This window comes from Manis javanica, chromosome 3, assembly GCF_040802235.1.
Source record: "Manis javanica isolate MJ-LG chromosome 3, MJ_LKY, whole genome shotgun sequence".
Classification (NCBI taxonomy): Eukaryota; Metazoa; Chordata; class Mammalia; order Pholidota; family Manidae; genus Manis; species Manis javanica.
Window position 1 is genome coordinate 157,918,060 of NC_133158.1, and position 17,272 is coordinate 157,935,331.

Genomic DNA, 17,272 nt, shown 5'->3' on the forward strand with positions numbered 1-17,272 from the left:
TCTCTATTCATACAGACATGTGAAAGAAAGAGCACATTTTATTGACTTGAAAGGCTCTATGGAAGTTGTCAGGGATTAGAGGGCATGCATAAAGTATCTAATACTTCATATTAGATTCTGAAATTAACCTGTCTTCAATCACAATTTTGCAAAGTAGGACAATTGCCGGTTTTGTATTTTCTGAATACAAATTCTGAATACTTAAATGAATTACATGCTAGTGTAAACAAAGAGTGACTAGTTAAATTTTGGTGGCTCTGGTTCTTAAGTAAGTTTAGATGAGCCCTTTATATATAGGGTTCAGGTTAATATATTCCTTTTTGCAATGAATCATAAAAAGAAAGTAAAGGACCACTGCATTAAAATGTCAAAAGTCCCAAAGTACATATTTTAAAGTGACCTTTAAATTATTTTAGAACTTTTCATTTCAAATTAATATTATAGGAATTGATAAATAATAGCACACATTTTTTCTCATGAAATACTCTTTTATAAACCTGAAAGGATCCTGAGAGCCCCAAATTAAATTTATGTTAAATCATAAAATTAAGAGCTAATAGTTACACTTAAAACAGTCAATGATAGATGGACTCAGCTTGATGTAGGCAGCTTTTTAAGAATCTTTAAAATTCTTATAATGTTTCTCCTGCTGTGAACTGAAGTGGTGCTAAAAACATATTCTTTTCAAACGGCCCTAAGAAGAAATGACTCTTTTGAATATGAAAAATGTTAAATTAATTGTTAAGTTGTATTTTTAAAATATTCAAAGACCTCATATTATCTCAGATTCTTTGACAAAAACCTTGGTTCATGAGTCTTTTTCAATAGGATGGTAATTTGGTCAAGCAAGAGGAAGCCTGTCCTGATGTGATGGTGAGAGAATAAAGGTAACTCATTTACTTTTTGAACATTAGTTATTGAATGTCATAGTGACATTTAACATTGACATTGACAGTATGATTGGAGAGGTTTTCCTTTTTCTTGCTACTCTGAAGAAAATGTAAATTCAGAACTTAAAAAACACCATCTATTTCCCCAAACCTCCATTGATAAGCTGATTAAAATGATTGAGACAGAGAGGCAAAAGGAATATGCCACAGTTTGTAAAATGAATTAGTTTGAAAAACACTATGTGAGGAGGCAGAGCCAAGATGGCAGCGTGAGCAGGACAGTGGGAATCTCCTCCCAAAAACATATATATTTTTGAAAATACAACAAATACAACTGTCCTTAAAAGAAGACACAGGACAACAGCCAGACTACATCCACACCTGTGAGAACACAGTGCCTGGTGAAAGGGGTAAGATACAAGCCCTGTCCTGGCAGGACCCGAGCGACTCTCACCCCAGCTCCCGGCAGGAGGAGGGGAGTTGGAGCAGGGAGGGAGAGGGAGCCCAGGACTGCTAAACACTCAGCCCTAGCCATCCAGACCAGAGGGAAGACACAGTGCATGTGTGGGGTGCCGTAAACTAGGGAAGCAGGACAGTAAGACCTGTGAGTGGGTCCCGCTGCCAACACTCCTGGGACAAAGAAAAGCGAGTGCTTTCTGAAAGTCTTAAAGGGACAGGGACCCCACAACTGGACAGAAGCATCCCGGTCACAGTCTAGCAGCTGAAAATTCCAGGGAACTCCGGGTGTACTAACCCCCTGGGCAAAAGCTCTGAGACCCTTCATGGAGGTAAACAGCCAAACAGCCCCCCGTCCATTATCCTTCTGGAGCCCCACCATAGCACAGCAGCAGCCTGAGGCTGGCCAAGCCCATAGCAAGGGAGCTTCCTCCATACTGGCTAGGCAAGATACAGAGACCCAGTCTACATGCAATTGCCCAACAAAAGCTACTAGGGGTCACAGCTGTCTCAGTAAAGAAAGGCCAGGAGAAATTGGAGAAAGTCTGGACTCTCCCAGCTAACAGATGCTTCAATAGCATACTACTGCACCTATCAACATGAAAAGGCAAAAAAATTTGATCCAGACAAGAATAACCCAGACAGCTTTGACATCTTCTACATCTTCCCCTGAGAAGGAACCTGGGGAGATAGATTTAACCAGTCTTCCTGAAAAAGACTTCAAAACAAAAGTCATAACCATGCTGATGGACTTGCAGAGAAATATGCAAGAACTAAGGAGGGAGAATACAGAAATAAAACAATCTCTGGAAGGACTTCAAAGCAGAATGGACGAGATGCAAGAGACCATCAATGGACTAGAAAACAGAGAACAGGAATGCAGAGAAGCTGATGCAGAGAGAGATAAAAGGATCTCCAGGAATGGAAGAATTTTAAGAGAACTGTGTGACCACTCCAAATCCACATTATAGGGGTACCAGAAGAAGAAGAGAGAGAAAAAGGGAAAGAACGTGTCTTTGAAGAAATAATTGCTGAAAACTTCCCCAAATTAGGGGAGGAAATGGCTACTCAGACCACAGAGGTACACAGAACTCCCATGACAAGGGATCCAAGGAGGGCAACACCAAGACACATAATAATTAAAATGGCAAAGATCAAAGACAAGGACAAAGCATTAAAGGCAGCCAGAGAAAAAAAGGTCACCTACAAAGGAAAACCCATCAGGCTATCATCAGACTTCTCAACAGAAACCTTACAGGCCAGAAGAGAATAGCATGATATACTTAATGCAATGAAACAGAAGGGCCTCAAACCAAGAATACTGTATCCAGCATGATTATCATTTAAATATGAAGGAGGGATTGAACAATTCCCAGACAAGCAAAAGTTGAGGGAATTTGCCTCCCACAAACCACCTCTACAGGGCATCTTACAGGGACTGCTCTAGATGGGAGCACTCCTAAAAAGAGCACAGAACAAAACACCCAACATATGAAGAAGGGAGGAGGAGGAATAAGAAGGGAGAGAAATAAAGAATCATCAGACCGTACTTATAATAGCTCAACAAGTGAGTTCAGTTAGACAGTAAGATTGTAAAGAAGCTAACCTTGAACCTTTGGTAAAAACAAACTTAAAGCCTGCAATGGCAATAAGTACTTACCTTTCAATAATCACCCTAAATGTAAATGGACTGAATGCACCAATAAAAAGATACAGAGTAATAGAATGGATAAAAAAGCAAGACCCTGGATTAAAGATGGCGGCGTGAGAGGAGAGACAGAGGCTTCCTCCTAAAACTGGATACAATTAGAAAATTTGATTGGTGCAACTAATCCTGAGAGAGCAACAGGAAAGAGGATGCATCAGAGTGCACACACTTGGAGAAAAGAACAGACCTCAGTGAACAGGGTAACATACCAGAGCTGTGGCTCCGTGGCACCCAAGCCCCTCCCCCACCCCAGCTCATCTACGGGAGGAAGAGAAATGGAGCAGGGAAGGAGTGGTAGTCTTGGGACTGCTGAATACCTAGCTCCAGAAATCTGCGCTGGGAGCACAAACTTATATTTCACGGTGCTTTCATGAGACTTGCATGACTACCAGGTTGGAAAGTTAATACAAGCAGTGTTCCTGGGGAGACTGGGATTCTGGCTGCTCGTGGAAAGCAGGGATCCATATCTGGCTGCTCTGGGACAAAAACTTATACCTGTGTGACCGGCCCACTGGCTCAGGCAGTGGAGACAGGCACAGGAGCCAGGAGGCGGGTAACAGCTCTTTCCTACCCCCAGTACTGCTCCCCTGTGACCCCCGACATTGCTTCAGGGGCTCAGCAGCTCCAGAATAGAGCTTCTGGACACTAGAGGGCGCCCTATACAAACATGAAATGCCAAAGGAACCTTGTCCAGAGTAAAATTGTTAATACAACTCCTGAGAAAGATTTAAATGATATGGACCTCGTGACTCTTCCTGAAAGGGACTTCAAAATAAAAATAATCAACATCCTAATGGAGGTATGGAAAGACATCCAAGAACTCAGGAATGAATTTAGGTTAGAGATCCAATCGTTAAACAACATGATGGAGGGTATTAAAAGCAGGTTGGATACAGTGGAGGAGACAATAAATGAAATAGAAACTAGAGAAGAAGAATGCAAAGAAGCTGAGGCACATAGAGAAAAAAGGATCTCTAAAAATGAAAGAATATTGAGAGAACTGTGTGAACAAACCGAACAGAACAATATTTGCATTATAGGGATACCAGAAGAAGAAGAGAGAGAAAAAGGGATAGAAAGTGTCTTTGAGGAGGTAGTTGCTGAAAACTTCCCCAATCAGGCCATGGAGATCCACAGATCCCACTACACAAGGGACCCAAGGAAGACAACAGCAAGACACATAGTAATTAAAATGGGAAAGATCAAGGATAAGGACAGACTGTTAAAAGCAGCCAGAGGCAGAAATAAGATCACATACAAAGGAAATCCCATCAGACTAACAACACACTTCTCAGTGGAAACCTTACAGACCAAAAGGGAGTGGCATGATGTATTTAATGCCATGAAGCAGAAGGGCCTGGAACCAAGATTACTTTATCTGGCGAGATTATCATTTAAATTTGAAGGAGGGTTTAAACAATTTCCAGATAAGCAAAAGCTGAGAGAGTTTACCTCTCACAAATCATCTCTGCAGTCTATTTTGGAGGGACTGCTACAGATGGAAGTGTTCCTAGGGTTGGATAGCTGTCACCAGAGGTAGTAAAATCATGGTAGGGTGGGTGGAGCAGCTAATTGTGAGGCAGACACAAAATTAAATTGACTATTCCCAAAGCCAATCAAGGGATAGAGGAAAAGTATAGAATCTGATAACAACACACCATTCACTCCAAAGGACAGATCCACCAGACAGAACATAAGGACAGAGGCACTGAACAACACACTAGAACAGATGGACCTGATAGATGTCTATAGAACTCTACACCCAAAAGCAGCAGGATATGCATTCTTCCCAAGTGCACAGGGAACATTCTCCAGAATAGACCACATACTAGGCCACAAAAAGAGCCTCAGTAAATTTCAAAAAATGGAAATCCTACCAACCAACTTTTCAGACCACAAAGGCATAAAACTAGAAATTACTTATACAAAGAAAGCAAAAAAGGCTCACAAACACATGGAGGCTTAACAACATGCTCCTAACTAATCAATGGATCAATGACAAAATTAAAATGGAGATCCAGCAATATATGGAAACAAATGACAACAACAACACAAAGCCCCAACTACTGTGGGATGCAGCAAAAGCAGTCTTAAGAGGAAAGTAAATAGCAATCCAGGCATATTTAAAGAAGGAAGAACAATCCCAGATGAATGGTCTAATGTCACAATTACCGAAATTGGAAAAAGAAGAACAAATGAGGCCTAAGGTCAGCAAAGGAGGGACATAATAAAGATCAGAGAAGAAATGAATAAAATTGGGAAGAAAAAAACAATAGCAAAAATCAATGAAACCAAGAGCTGGTTCTTTGAGAAAATAAATAAAATAGATAAGCCTCTAGCCAGACTTATTAAGAGAAAAAGAGAATCAATGCACATCAACAGAATCAGAAATAAGAAAGGAAACATCATGATGGACCCAACAGAAATACAAAGTTTTATTAGACACTAGCATGAAAACCTATATGCTAAGAAGCTGGAAAATCTAGAAGAAATGGACAACTTCCTAGAAAAATACAACCTTCCAAGACTAAGGAAGAAAGACAAAATCTAAACAACCCAATTACCAGCAAAGAAATTGAAGCAGTAATCAAAAAACTACCCATGAAAAAAACCCTGGGCCAGATGGATTTACCTCAGAATTTTATCAGACATACAGAGCAGACATAACACCCATTCTCTTTAAAGTTTTCAAAAAAATAGAAGAGGAGGAAATACTCCCAAACTCATTCTATGAAGCCAATGTTATCCTAATACCAAAATCAGGCAAAGACCCCACCAAAAAAGAAAATTACAGACCAATATCCCTGATGAACACAGATGCAAAAATACTCAATAAAATATTAGCAAACCGAATTCAGAAATATATCAAAAGGATCATACACCACAACCAAGTCCGATTCATCCCAGGGATGCAAGGATGGTACAACATTCGAAAATCCATCAACATCATCCACCACATTAACAAAAAGAAAGACAAAAACCACATGATCATCTCCATAGATGCTGAAAAAGCATTCGACAAAATTCAACATCCATTCATGATAAAAACTCTCAACAAAATGGGTATAGAGGGCAAGTACCTCAACATAATAAAGGCCACATATGATAAACCCACAGCCAACATCATACTGAACAGCGAGAAGCTGAAAGCTTTTCCTCTAAGATGGGGAACAAGACAAGGATGCCCACTCTTCCCACTGTTATTTAACATGGTACTGGAGGTCCTAGGCACAGCAGTTAGACAAAACAAAGAAATACAAGGAATCCAGATTGGTAAAAAATTGTCACTATTTGCAGATGACATGATATTGTACATAAAAAACCATAAAGACTCCACTCCAAAACTACTAGAACTGATATCGGAATACAGCAAAGTTGCAGGATACAAAATTAACACACAAAATCTGTGGCTTTCCTGTACGCTAACAATGAGCCAATAGAAAGAGAAATCAGGAAAACAATTCCATTCACAATTGCATCAAAAACAATAAAATACCTAGGAATAAACCTAACCAAAGAAGTGAAAATCCTATACCCTGAAAACTATAAGACGCTCTAAAGAGAAGTTAAAGAGGACACTAACAAATGGAAACTCATCCCATGCTCTTGGCTAGGAAGAATTAATATTGTCAAAATGGCCATCCTGCCCAAAGTAATACACAGATTTGATGCAATCCCTATCAAATTACTAACAACATTCTTCAATGAACTGGAACAAATGGTTCAAAAATTCATATGGAAACACCAAAGACCCCAAATAGCCAAACAATCCTGAGAAAGAAGAATAAACTGGCGGGGATCTCACTCCCCAACTTCAAGCTCTACTACAAAGCCATAGTAATCAAGACAATTTGTTACTGGCACAAGAACAGAGCCACAGACCAGTGGAACAGATTAGAGACTCCTGACATTAACCCAAACATATATGGTCAATTAATATTCGATAAAGGAGCCATGGACATACAATGGGGAAATGAGTGTCTCTTCATCAGATGGTGCTGGCAGTACTGGACAGCTACATGTAAGAGAATGAAACTGGATCACTGTCTGTCTAACCCCATACACAAAAGTAAATTCAAAATGGATCAAAGACCTGAATGTAAGTCATGAAACCATAAAACTCTTAGAAAAAAACATAGGCCAAAATCTCTTGGATGTGAACATTAGCTACTTCTTCATGAATATATCTCCCTAGGCAAGGAAAACAAAAGCAAAAATGAACAAGTGGGACTATATCAAGCTGAAAATCTTCTGTACAGCAAAGGACACCATCAATAGAACAAAAAGGTATCCTACAGTATGGTAGAATATATTCATAAATGACAGATCCGATAAAGGCATGACGTCCAATATATATAAAGAGCTCACGTTCTTCAATAAATATTGCAAAAGGCAAATAATCCAATTAAAAAATGGGCAGAAGAGCTGAACAGACAGTTCTCCAAAGAACAAATTAAGATCGCCAACAGACACATGAAAAGATGCTCCACATCACTAGTTATGAGAGAAATGTAAATTAAAACCACAATGAGATACCACCTCACACCAGTAAGGATGGCCACCATCTAAAAGACAAACAACAACAAATGTTGTCAAGGTTGCCTAGAAAGGTGAACCCTGCTACACTGCTGGTGGGAATGTAAATTAGTTCAACCCTGTGGAAAGCAGTATGGAGGTTCCTCAAAATGCTCAAACTGGACTTACCATTTGACCCAGGAACTCCACTTCTAGGAATTTACTCTAAGGATGAAGCACTTCAGTTTGAAGAAGACAGATGCACCCCTATGTTTATCGCAGCACTATTTACAATAGCCAAGAAATGGAAGCAACCTAAGTGTCCATCAGTAGATGAATGGATAAAGAAGATGTGGTACATATACACAATGGAATATTATTCAGCCATAAGAAGAAAACAAATCGTACCATTTGCAACAACATGGATGGAACTAGAGGGTATTATGCTCAGTGAAATAAGCCAAGCAGAGAAAAACAAATGCCAAATGATTTCACTCATCTGTGGATTATAAGAACAAAAGAAAAACTGAAGGAACAAAACAGCAGCAGAATCACAGAACCCAAGAATGGGCTAACAGTTACCAAAGGGAAAGAAACTGGGGAGAATGGGAGGGTACGGAGGGGTAAGGGCGGGGAAGAAGAAAGGAGGTATTATTATTAGCATGTATAATGTGGAGGGTGGGGTAAAGGGGAGGGCTTTGCAACACAGAGAAGACAAGTAGTGATTCTACAACATCTTACTATGCTGACGAACAGTGACTGTAATGGGGTTTGTGGGTGGAACTTGAGGTAGGGGACAGCCTAGGACACATAATGTTCTTCAAAAAAATAAAAATTAATTAATTAATTATTTAAAAAAAAACTACTACACTGAGAAAGGATCAAAGCAGTAAATTTCTTAGGTTAACTCCACAAAATAGTCTGGAAAACTGATAAGAAACTTAGTGTCTGTGGATAAAATGAGAGTTCCTGTTGCCAGGAGTCTCACCTGGCCCTGGTTGACTGACTCATTTCACACCTGTGGGCAATACATGGCTGTTGAATCTATATAAAGAGCCCTGCCCAGTGCTCTGGGCGACATGGTGGCACAGCTGCAAGGCTGCAGGAGAGCAGAGCAGAGGCTGGAGTGGTGGCAGCGATGAGGATAGATGCCCAGAGGATGGCTTGGCAGACAGAGGGGCCCAGAGGCAGAGACCAGCTTGTGGTGTGCAGACTCGCTCTGAGTGAACGGGATTCTACTGACTGACCTGGCACCTGGAAATAAAGTTGGATATCAGCTTTTCACCGAAAGAATGTTTTGCTGTCATTTTGTTTGGTCATATTGAATCCATAGCGAACTTGTCTGGGGCTGAAACCCATTGGCAAGACAGTGTCTCTTCCAAGATAAACATTTAGAGACCATTTGGTGGATCTGCATCCCTAGCTCTATGTCTCTCAACCACCTATGAATTCCCAGGCAATGCATCACTACAGGCACTCTTGTCCCCTCCCGGCTCACTCCAGGAGCTCTGTTCATCCTCTCATTGTATCTCTGAATAAAAGTCTCCCTGGCTCCCCTAAAAAAAAAAAAGCAAGACCCATCCATATGCTGCTTACAAGAGACTCACCTCAATCCCAAAGACATGCACAGACTTAAAATTAAGGGATGGAAAAAGATATTTCATGCAAACAACAGAGAGAAAAAAGCAGGTGTTGCAGTACTAGTATCAGACAAAATAGACTTCAAAATAAAGAAAGTAACAAAAGATGAAGAAGGACATTACATAATGATAAAGGGCTCAGTCCAACAAGAGGATAAAACCATTATAAATATATACGCACCTAATACAGGAGCACCAACATATGTGAAACAAATACTAACAGAATTAAAGGAAGAAATAGAATGCAATGCATTCATTCTGGGAGACTTCAACACACCACTCACTCCAAAGGACAGATCCACCAGACAGAAAATAAGTAAGGACACAGAGGCACTGAACAACACACTAGAACAGATGGACCTAATAGACATCTACAGAACTCTACATCCAAAAGCAACAGGATACACATTCTTCTCAAGTGCACATGGAACATTCTCCAGACTAGTCCACATACTAGGCCACAAAAAGAGCCTCAGTAAATTTCAAAAAATGGAAATCCTACCAACCAACTTTTCAGACCACAAAGGCATAAAACTAGAAATAAATTGTACAAAGAAAGCAAAAAGGCCCACAAACACATGGAGGCTTAACAACATGCTCCTAAATAATCAATGCATCAATGACCAAATTAAAATGGAGATCCAGCAATATATGGAAACAAATGACAACAACAACACAAAGCCCCAACTACTGTGGGACGCAGCAAAAGCAGTCTTAAGAGGAATGTTTATAGCAATCCAGGCATATTTAAAGAAGGAAGAACAATCCCAAATGAATAGTCTAATGTCGCAATTACCGAAATTGGAAAAAGAAGAACAAATGAGGCCTAAGGTCAGCAAAGGAGGAACATAATAAAGATCAGAGAAGAAATAAATAAAATTGGGAAGAAAAAAACAATAGCAAAAATCAATGAAACCAAGAGCTGATTCTCCGAGAAAATAAATAAAATAGATAAGTCTCTAGCCAGACTTATTAAGAGGAAAAGAGAGTCAACACACATCAACAGAATCAGAAATTAGAAAGGAAAATTCACAACGGACCCCACAGAAATACAAAGAATTATTAGAGAGTACCATGAAAACCTATATGCCAACAAGCTGGGAAACCTAAGAGAAATGGACAACTTCCTAGAAAAATACAACCTTCCAAGACTGACCCAGAAACACAAAATCTAAACAAACCAATTACCAGCAAGGAAATTGAAGCGGTAACCAAAAAACTACCCAAGAAAAAAAACCCCGGGCCAGATGATGGACCACAGAATTTTATCAGAAATACAGAGAAGATATAATACCCTTTCTCCTTAAAGTTTTCCAAAAAATAGAAGAGGAGGGAATACTCCCAAACTCATTCTATGAAGCCAATATCACCCTAATACCAAAACGAGGCAAAGACCCCACCAAAAAAGAAAACTACAGAGCAATATCCATGATGAACGTAGATGCAAAAATACTCAGCAAAATATTAGCAAACCGAATTCAAAATACATTAAAGGGATCATACACCATGACCAAGTGGGATTCATCCCAGGGATGCAAGGATGGTACAACATTTGAAAATCCATTAACATCATCCACCACATCAAAAAAAAGAAAGACAAAAACCACATGATCATCTCCATAGATGCTGAAAAAGCATTTGACAAAATTCAACATCCATTCATGATAAAAACTCTCAACAAAATGGGCATAGAGGGCAAGTACCTCAACATAATAAACGCCGTATTTGATAAACCCACACCAACATCATACTGAACAGCGAGAAGCTGAAAGCTTTTCCTCTGAGATCGGGAACAAGACAAGGATGCCCACTCTCCCCACTGTTATTCAACATAGTACTGGAGGTCCTACCCACAGCAGTTAGACAAAACAAAGAAATACAAGGAATCCAGATTGGTAAAGAAGAAGTTAAACTGTTGCTATTTGCAGATGACATGATATTGTACATAAAAAGCCCTAAAGAATCCACTCCGAAACTGCTAGAGCTAATATCGAAATTCAGCAAAGTTGCAGGATACAAAATTAACACACAGAAATCTGTGGCTTTCCTATACACTAACAATAAACTAATAGAAAGAAAAATCAGGAAGACAATTCCATTCACAATAGCATCAAAAAGAATAAAATACCTAGGAATAAACCTAACCAAGGAAGTGAAAGACCTATACCCTGAAAACTGTAAGACTCTCTTAAGAGAAATTAAAGAGGTCACTAACAAATCGAAACTCATCACATGCTCCTGTCTAGGAAGAATTAATATCGTCAAAATGGCCAGCCTGCCCAAAGCAATATACAGATTCGATGCAATCCCTATCAAACTACCAACAGCATTCTTCAATGAAGTGGAACAAATAGTTCAAAAATTCATATGGAAACACTAAAGACCCTGAATAGCTAAAGCAATCCTGAGAAGGAAGAATAAAGTGGGGAGGATCTCACTCCCCAACTTCAAGCTCTACTACAAAGCCACAGTAATCAAGACAATTTGGTACTAGCACTGGAACAGAGCCACAGACCAGTGGAACAGAATAGAGACTCCAAACATTAACCCAAACATATATGGTCAACTAATATTCGATAAATAGGCCATGGACATACAATGGCGAAATGACAGTCTCTTCAACAGATGGTGCTGGCAAAACTGGACAACTACATGTAAGAGAATGAAAGTGGATGACTGTCTAACCCCATGCAAAAAAGTAATTTCAAAATGGATCAAAGACCTGAATGTAAGTCATGAAACCATAAAACTCTTAGAAAAAAACATAGGCAAAAATCTCTTAGACATAAACATGAGTGACGTCTTCTTGAACATATCTCCCTGGGCAAGGGAAACAAAAGCAAAATGAACAAATGGGACACTATCAAGCTGAAAAGCTTCTATACAGCAAAGGACACCACCAATAGAACAAAAAAGTATCCTACAGTATGGGAGAATATATTCATAAATGACAGATCCGACAAAGGGTTGACATCCAAAATATATAAAGAGCTCACACACCTCAACAAACCAAAAGCAAATAATCCAATTAAAAAATGGGCAGAGGAGCTGAATAGACAGTTCTCTAAAGAAGAAATTCAGATGGCCAACAGACACATGAAATGATGCTCCACATCGCTTGTCATCAGAGAAATGCAAATTAAAACTGCAATGAGATATCATCTCACACCAGTAAGGATGGCTACCATCCAAAAGACAAACAACAAATGTTGGCAAGGTTGTGAAGAAAGGGGAACCCTCCTACACTGCTGGTGGGAATGTAAATTAGTTCAACCATTGTGGAAAGCAGTATGGAGGTTCCTCAAAATGCTCAATATAGAAATGCCATTTGACCCAGGAATTCCACTTCTAGGAATTTACCCTAAGAATTCAGCACTCCAGTTTGAAAAAGACAGATGCACCCCTATGTTTATCGCTGCACTTCTTACAATAGCCAAGATATGGAAGCAACCTAAATGTCCATCAGTAGATGAATGGATAAAGAAGATGTGGTACATATACACAATGGAATATTACTCAGCTATAAGAAAAAAACAGATCCTACCATTTGCAACAACATGGATGGAGCTAGAGGGTATTATGCGCAGTGAAATAAGCCATAGGAGAAAAACAAGTACCAAATGATTTCACTCATATGTGGAGTATAAGAACAAAAGAAAACTGAAGGAACAAAACAGCAGCAGAAGCACAGAACCCAAGAATGGACTAACAGTTACCAAAGGGAAAGGGACTGGGGAGGATGGGTGGGAAGGGAGGGATAAGGGCAGGAAAAAAGAAAGGGGGCATTATGATAAACATGTATAGTGTGGGGGGGGCACGGGGAGGGCCTTGCAACACAGAGAGGACAAGTAGTGATTTTACAGCATCTTACTATGTTGATGGACAGTTACTGTGAACAGGTATGTGGGGGTACTTGGTGAAGGGGGAACCTAGTAAACATAATGTCCTTCATGTAATTGTAGATTAATGATACCAAAATAAAATTTTTAAAAAAACACTATGTGATACAAGAGTTTTCCAGTATATATTAATAGGACATAATTTCGTATTTTGTGGGTCTCTTAGGCAGAAAGACAGATACGAACGGGATGAAAAGAGGGTGGGGGAGGCTGGGGGAGGTTGGGGCCCACCAAGAACTCAGGGAGTTAATCAGATAAATCCAGAGAGTCAGAGCAACTCAGAGGCAACATTCTTTGCTATGTGAGTTCATTCCACATGACCTGAATGTGGGCTGACCTTGAGGCTTGCCCCCGCTAATTCAGGTGAGATAGGGCAGAGACATGAGACAAGCATTATGATTAATTTTCCTAAAAATGCTAAGATGTGAATAACATAGTGGGAACAAGAGGGTATCAACATGTATCAACATTTCCTTCTTTTTTGGGGGGGGGAATGGAATCCATATTATTACATTGTATGGATATATCTCATTTGATTTATCTATTAATCAGGTAGTGGACATTCATTTCCATTTATTGGTATTGTGAATAATGTTGTTATAAACATATATGTACAAGTTTTTGCTTGCATGTATGTTTTTATTTCTTTTGGGTATAAACCTAAAAAGTGGTATTGCTGGATATGGTAACTCTGTTTAACTTTTGGAAGAACTGCTGAACTGTTTTTCCAAAGCACCTGTATCATTTCCTATTGGCATGCATAAGGGTTTGCATCCTCATGAATACTTGTAATCACTCTTTTTTTAAAAAAATTTTTTCGCCGTTCTGGTGGATATAAAGTGGTATCACATTGTGGTTTTAATTTGAGTTTGCTTAATGACTAAAGATTTTGTAATGTGCTTTGATAATTTATATATTTTCCTTGGAAAAATATTCAGATCTTTCACCCTGGTTTTAATTTTTATTTGTCCTTTTATCATTGAGTTGTAAGAGTTTTTTATATGTTCTGAATAGAAGTCCATTTTAAGATATATGACTTGCAAATTTTCTTTTCATCATTTTGTGGATTGTCTTTTCACTTTTTTAGTGTTGGCTATTGAAGCAAAAAAGCTTTTAATTTGATGTAGTCAATTTATCTATTTTTTTCTTTTATTGTCTTTGCTTTTGGTATCATATTTAAGAAACCATTTCCTAACCTAAGATCATGAAGATTTACTCCTGTATTTCTTATACTTGTATCTATTAATATATTTCTATGATCCATTTTGAGTTAATTTTTATACATTGTGTGTATGCGTAGTTTGAGTCCATTTCCATCCCTTTGCATGTGGTCATCCAGTTGTCCCAACTCTATTTGTTAAAAAGATTATTCTTTCCCCATTGAAATGTCTTGACATCTTTGTTCAAAGTTAGTTGAACATAAATGTTAAGAGTATTTTGCAACTTTCATTCTACTCCATTAATCTCTGTCTCTTCACACACCAGCACCACACTCTTGATTACTGTAGATTTGTGCTAAGTTTTGAAATTGGGAAATGTGTGTCCTCCAGCTTTATTCTTTGTTTTCAAGATTGTTTTGGCTATTCTGGGTGCTTTGCAATTCCATATAAATTTTAAGATCAATCTGTCAATGCAAGAAACTAGCTGAGATTCAATAGGAACTGCTGTGAATTTATAGATCAATAGGGAATATTGCTGACTTAACAATATCAAGTCTTGTGACTGGTGCACATACATTACCTCTATTTATTTAGATCTCCTTTAATTTCTATCAATAATGTTTTATAAGTTTCAGTGTCTAATTTTTGTACTTATTTTGATAAATTCATACTGAATATTTTATTCTTTTTGATGCTATTGTAAATAGGAATTTTTTCTCAATATCATGTTTGGAATGGTCATTGCTAGTGTATGGAAATAGTTGATGTCTTGTGTATTAATCTAGCATTCTGCAACCGTGCTGAGTTCATATATTAATTCTAATAGTTTTTTAGATGACTTAGTATTTTCTATTACAAGATCATGTCATCTGTAGATAGAGATAATTTCTTCCTTTGCAACCTCATGCCTTTCTTTTTTTTTGCTTTGCCTAATTGCCTGGGTCCCTGAGTAATTCTGATGCAAGCAGTTGGAGGGTTATACTTGGAGAAAGTGAATTAAAAAGAAAAGTTCACACAACATTTCAGGTATTCTCCAAGGAGACAGGACTGAGGTCTCTCTCAGAAGCTCAGAAATTAAATCCCACAAGAAGAGTAGGTGTCTACTCCCTTATGCCTAAATATAGCCCCCGAGGGAGATAACTGAGAGCTATGTAAACACTGTAGGCAAGTTTGTTGCTCTTTGGAGAGTTTAAAAAGAAGTATGATATTTAATGATATTCCCTAAAAGGAAAACTTTATATTTATACAACAAGTATACAATTGTTAATATTTATCCTGCCTAAAGTCAATATAGTGGAAAAAAGGATGTATTTGATTTTACTGAGTTCCAGGTCCCTTACTTAGTAGTGTGAACTGGGGAGACTCAGTTAATCTTACTGATTTTCATTTTTCTGACTGTAAAATGAGAAAACTGATGGTCCTGCAATCTTCTAAAAGAGGTTTATACACATATATAAATATATGTTTGTAAATGTATATATATATATTTTATATAATATATTTATATATGTATATTCCTTAGCAAAGCCTAGCACATTATAGATATTGACAAATATATTTCTAAATACATAATGAATGAATCACTTCTGTATCATAGTGTTGTTCACATATGAAATCACATTTAAATTAAAACATTATTCAAAATACTGGTATCTTTCCTTCTTTGTACCCAACATTTAAAACCCTTTAAATTAGGGACCTTTAAAAGACAGCGATATAGGCATTTTAAATACAATTCACAAGAAACTAGAATTTTACTTATGGAATTCATCATTTTCATGAAGGAATGCTCTCTATTTTGAAGGGCTCTTTAATCTCATCTCATAAAACTGATGTTATTTTATAATAAACCCTTGCCATTAAGTTGTTCATAACCACCAGAGTTAAAAGTGGTATGTCCAACACAGACATGTAGTTTCTTTGGTAGCAAAATGTATTTTCCACTTATTTTTCTTGCATTAGTTTAAAAATATACACTGAAAATGAACTAGATCATATAATCCTTGACCACCTGTTTTTGAAAAGCAACAAAATTAAAAGGAACAGCCTGTTTTGCTGACTTTGGTTCTGAAGAGATTCTTATAATCTATGAAACCTCATAAATGTGTACAAGAGGATCTAGAGTTTATTAGAATTATTTTAAGGTATCTCTGTCTTTTTGAGCTTAGCTGTGATTTTTAATTTTTAATTAATGTTAGTTGTAACTCAGGAAAGAACTGTAAAGCTATCCTTTTTTTCATGGATTCTCATTGGTTCCTGAGACAGTGGTGCAAAGGTGAATGTGGGACTTCATCCTGTTCTTCTTTCAAAAGCACATTTAGGCTCTGCCAAAAGGAGTTAGTGAAACGGGCCACCCTAAGCCAGACCAGAAATAGAACTTGTGCATTGATTTAGAAATTTAAGAGGGATAATAAGATATCTCATGTTGAATTCCTATACTCAGTGCTGGGAGAGACAGTTGGGAGGCAGGAAGAGATTTCTGGAGTAAGGTTGTAATGAAGGCTGGTGCTGGCCATTGACTTTTGCTCTGGAATCCTTCCAGCTCTCATGCCTTCCTCCTGTGAGGTGCTGTGTCTGCAGAGGTTGACCCTGCAGTCTGCTTTTCCCAGGCTTCTTTGCAGACTAACTCATAGCTTGGTGCAGTCCTTGGCAAGCCCTGGGGAGACACTGGGGCCAGAAAGAAAATGGAAGTCCAGTTTCTCTTCTGGCAGAAATGGGTAAGTTTGTTGGGGCCTGAAGCTTACAATATTTTGAGCCCTCTTCAAGAGAAAGAATATAAAATTACATTAAAAATTATATTTGAAAGTGGATATTTACTAGAATTAGAAAAGAAATTACTGCAAGGTAATTTTTAAAAAGCTGGTCAATATCACAAACATCAAAAAATCAAAATAAATATCACAAGAATTTTCATTAACTTACCGACATATCTCCATAATGTTTGTTTTCTACAATTTTTGACTGCATACCCTTTAATTACTTCTCCAATTGGCAATAATTTTTT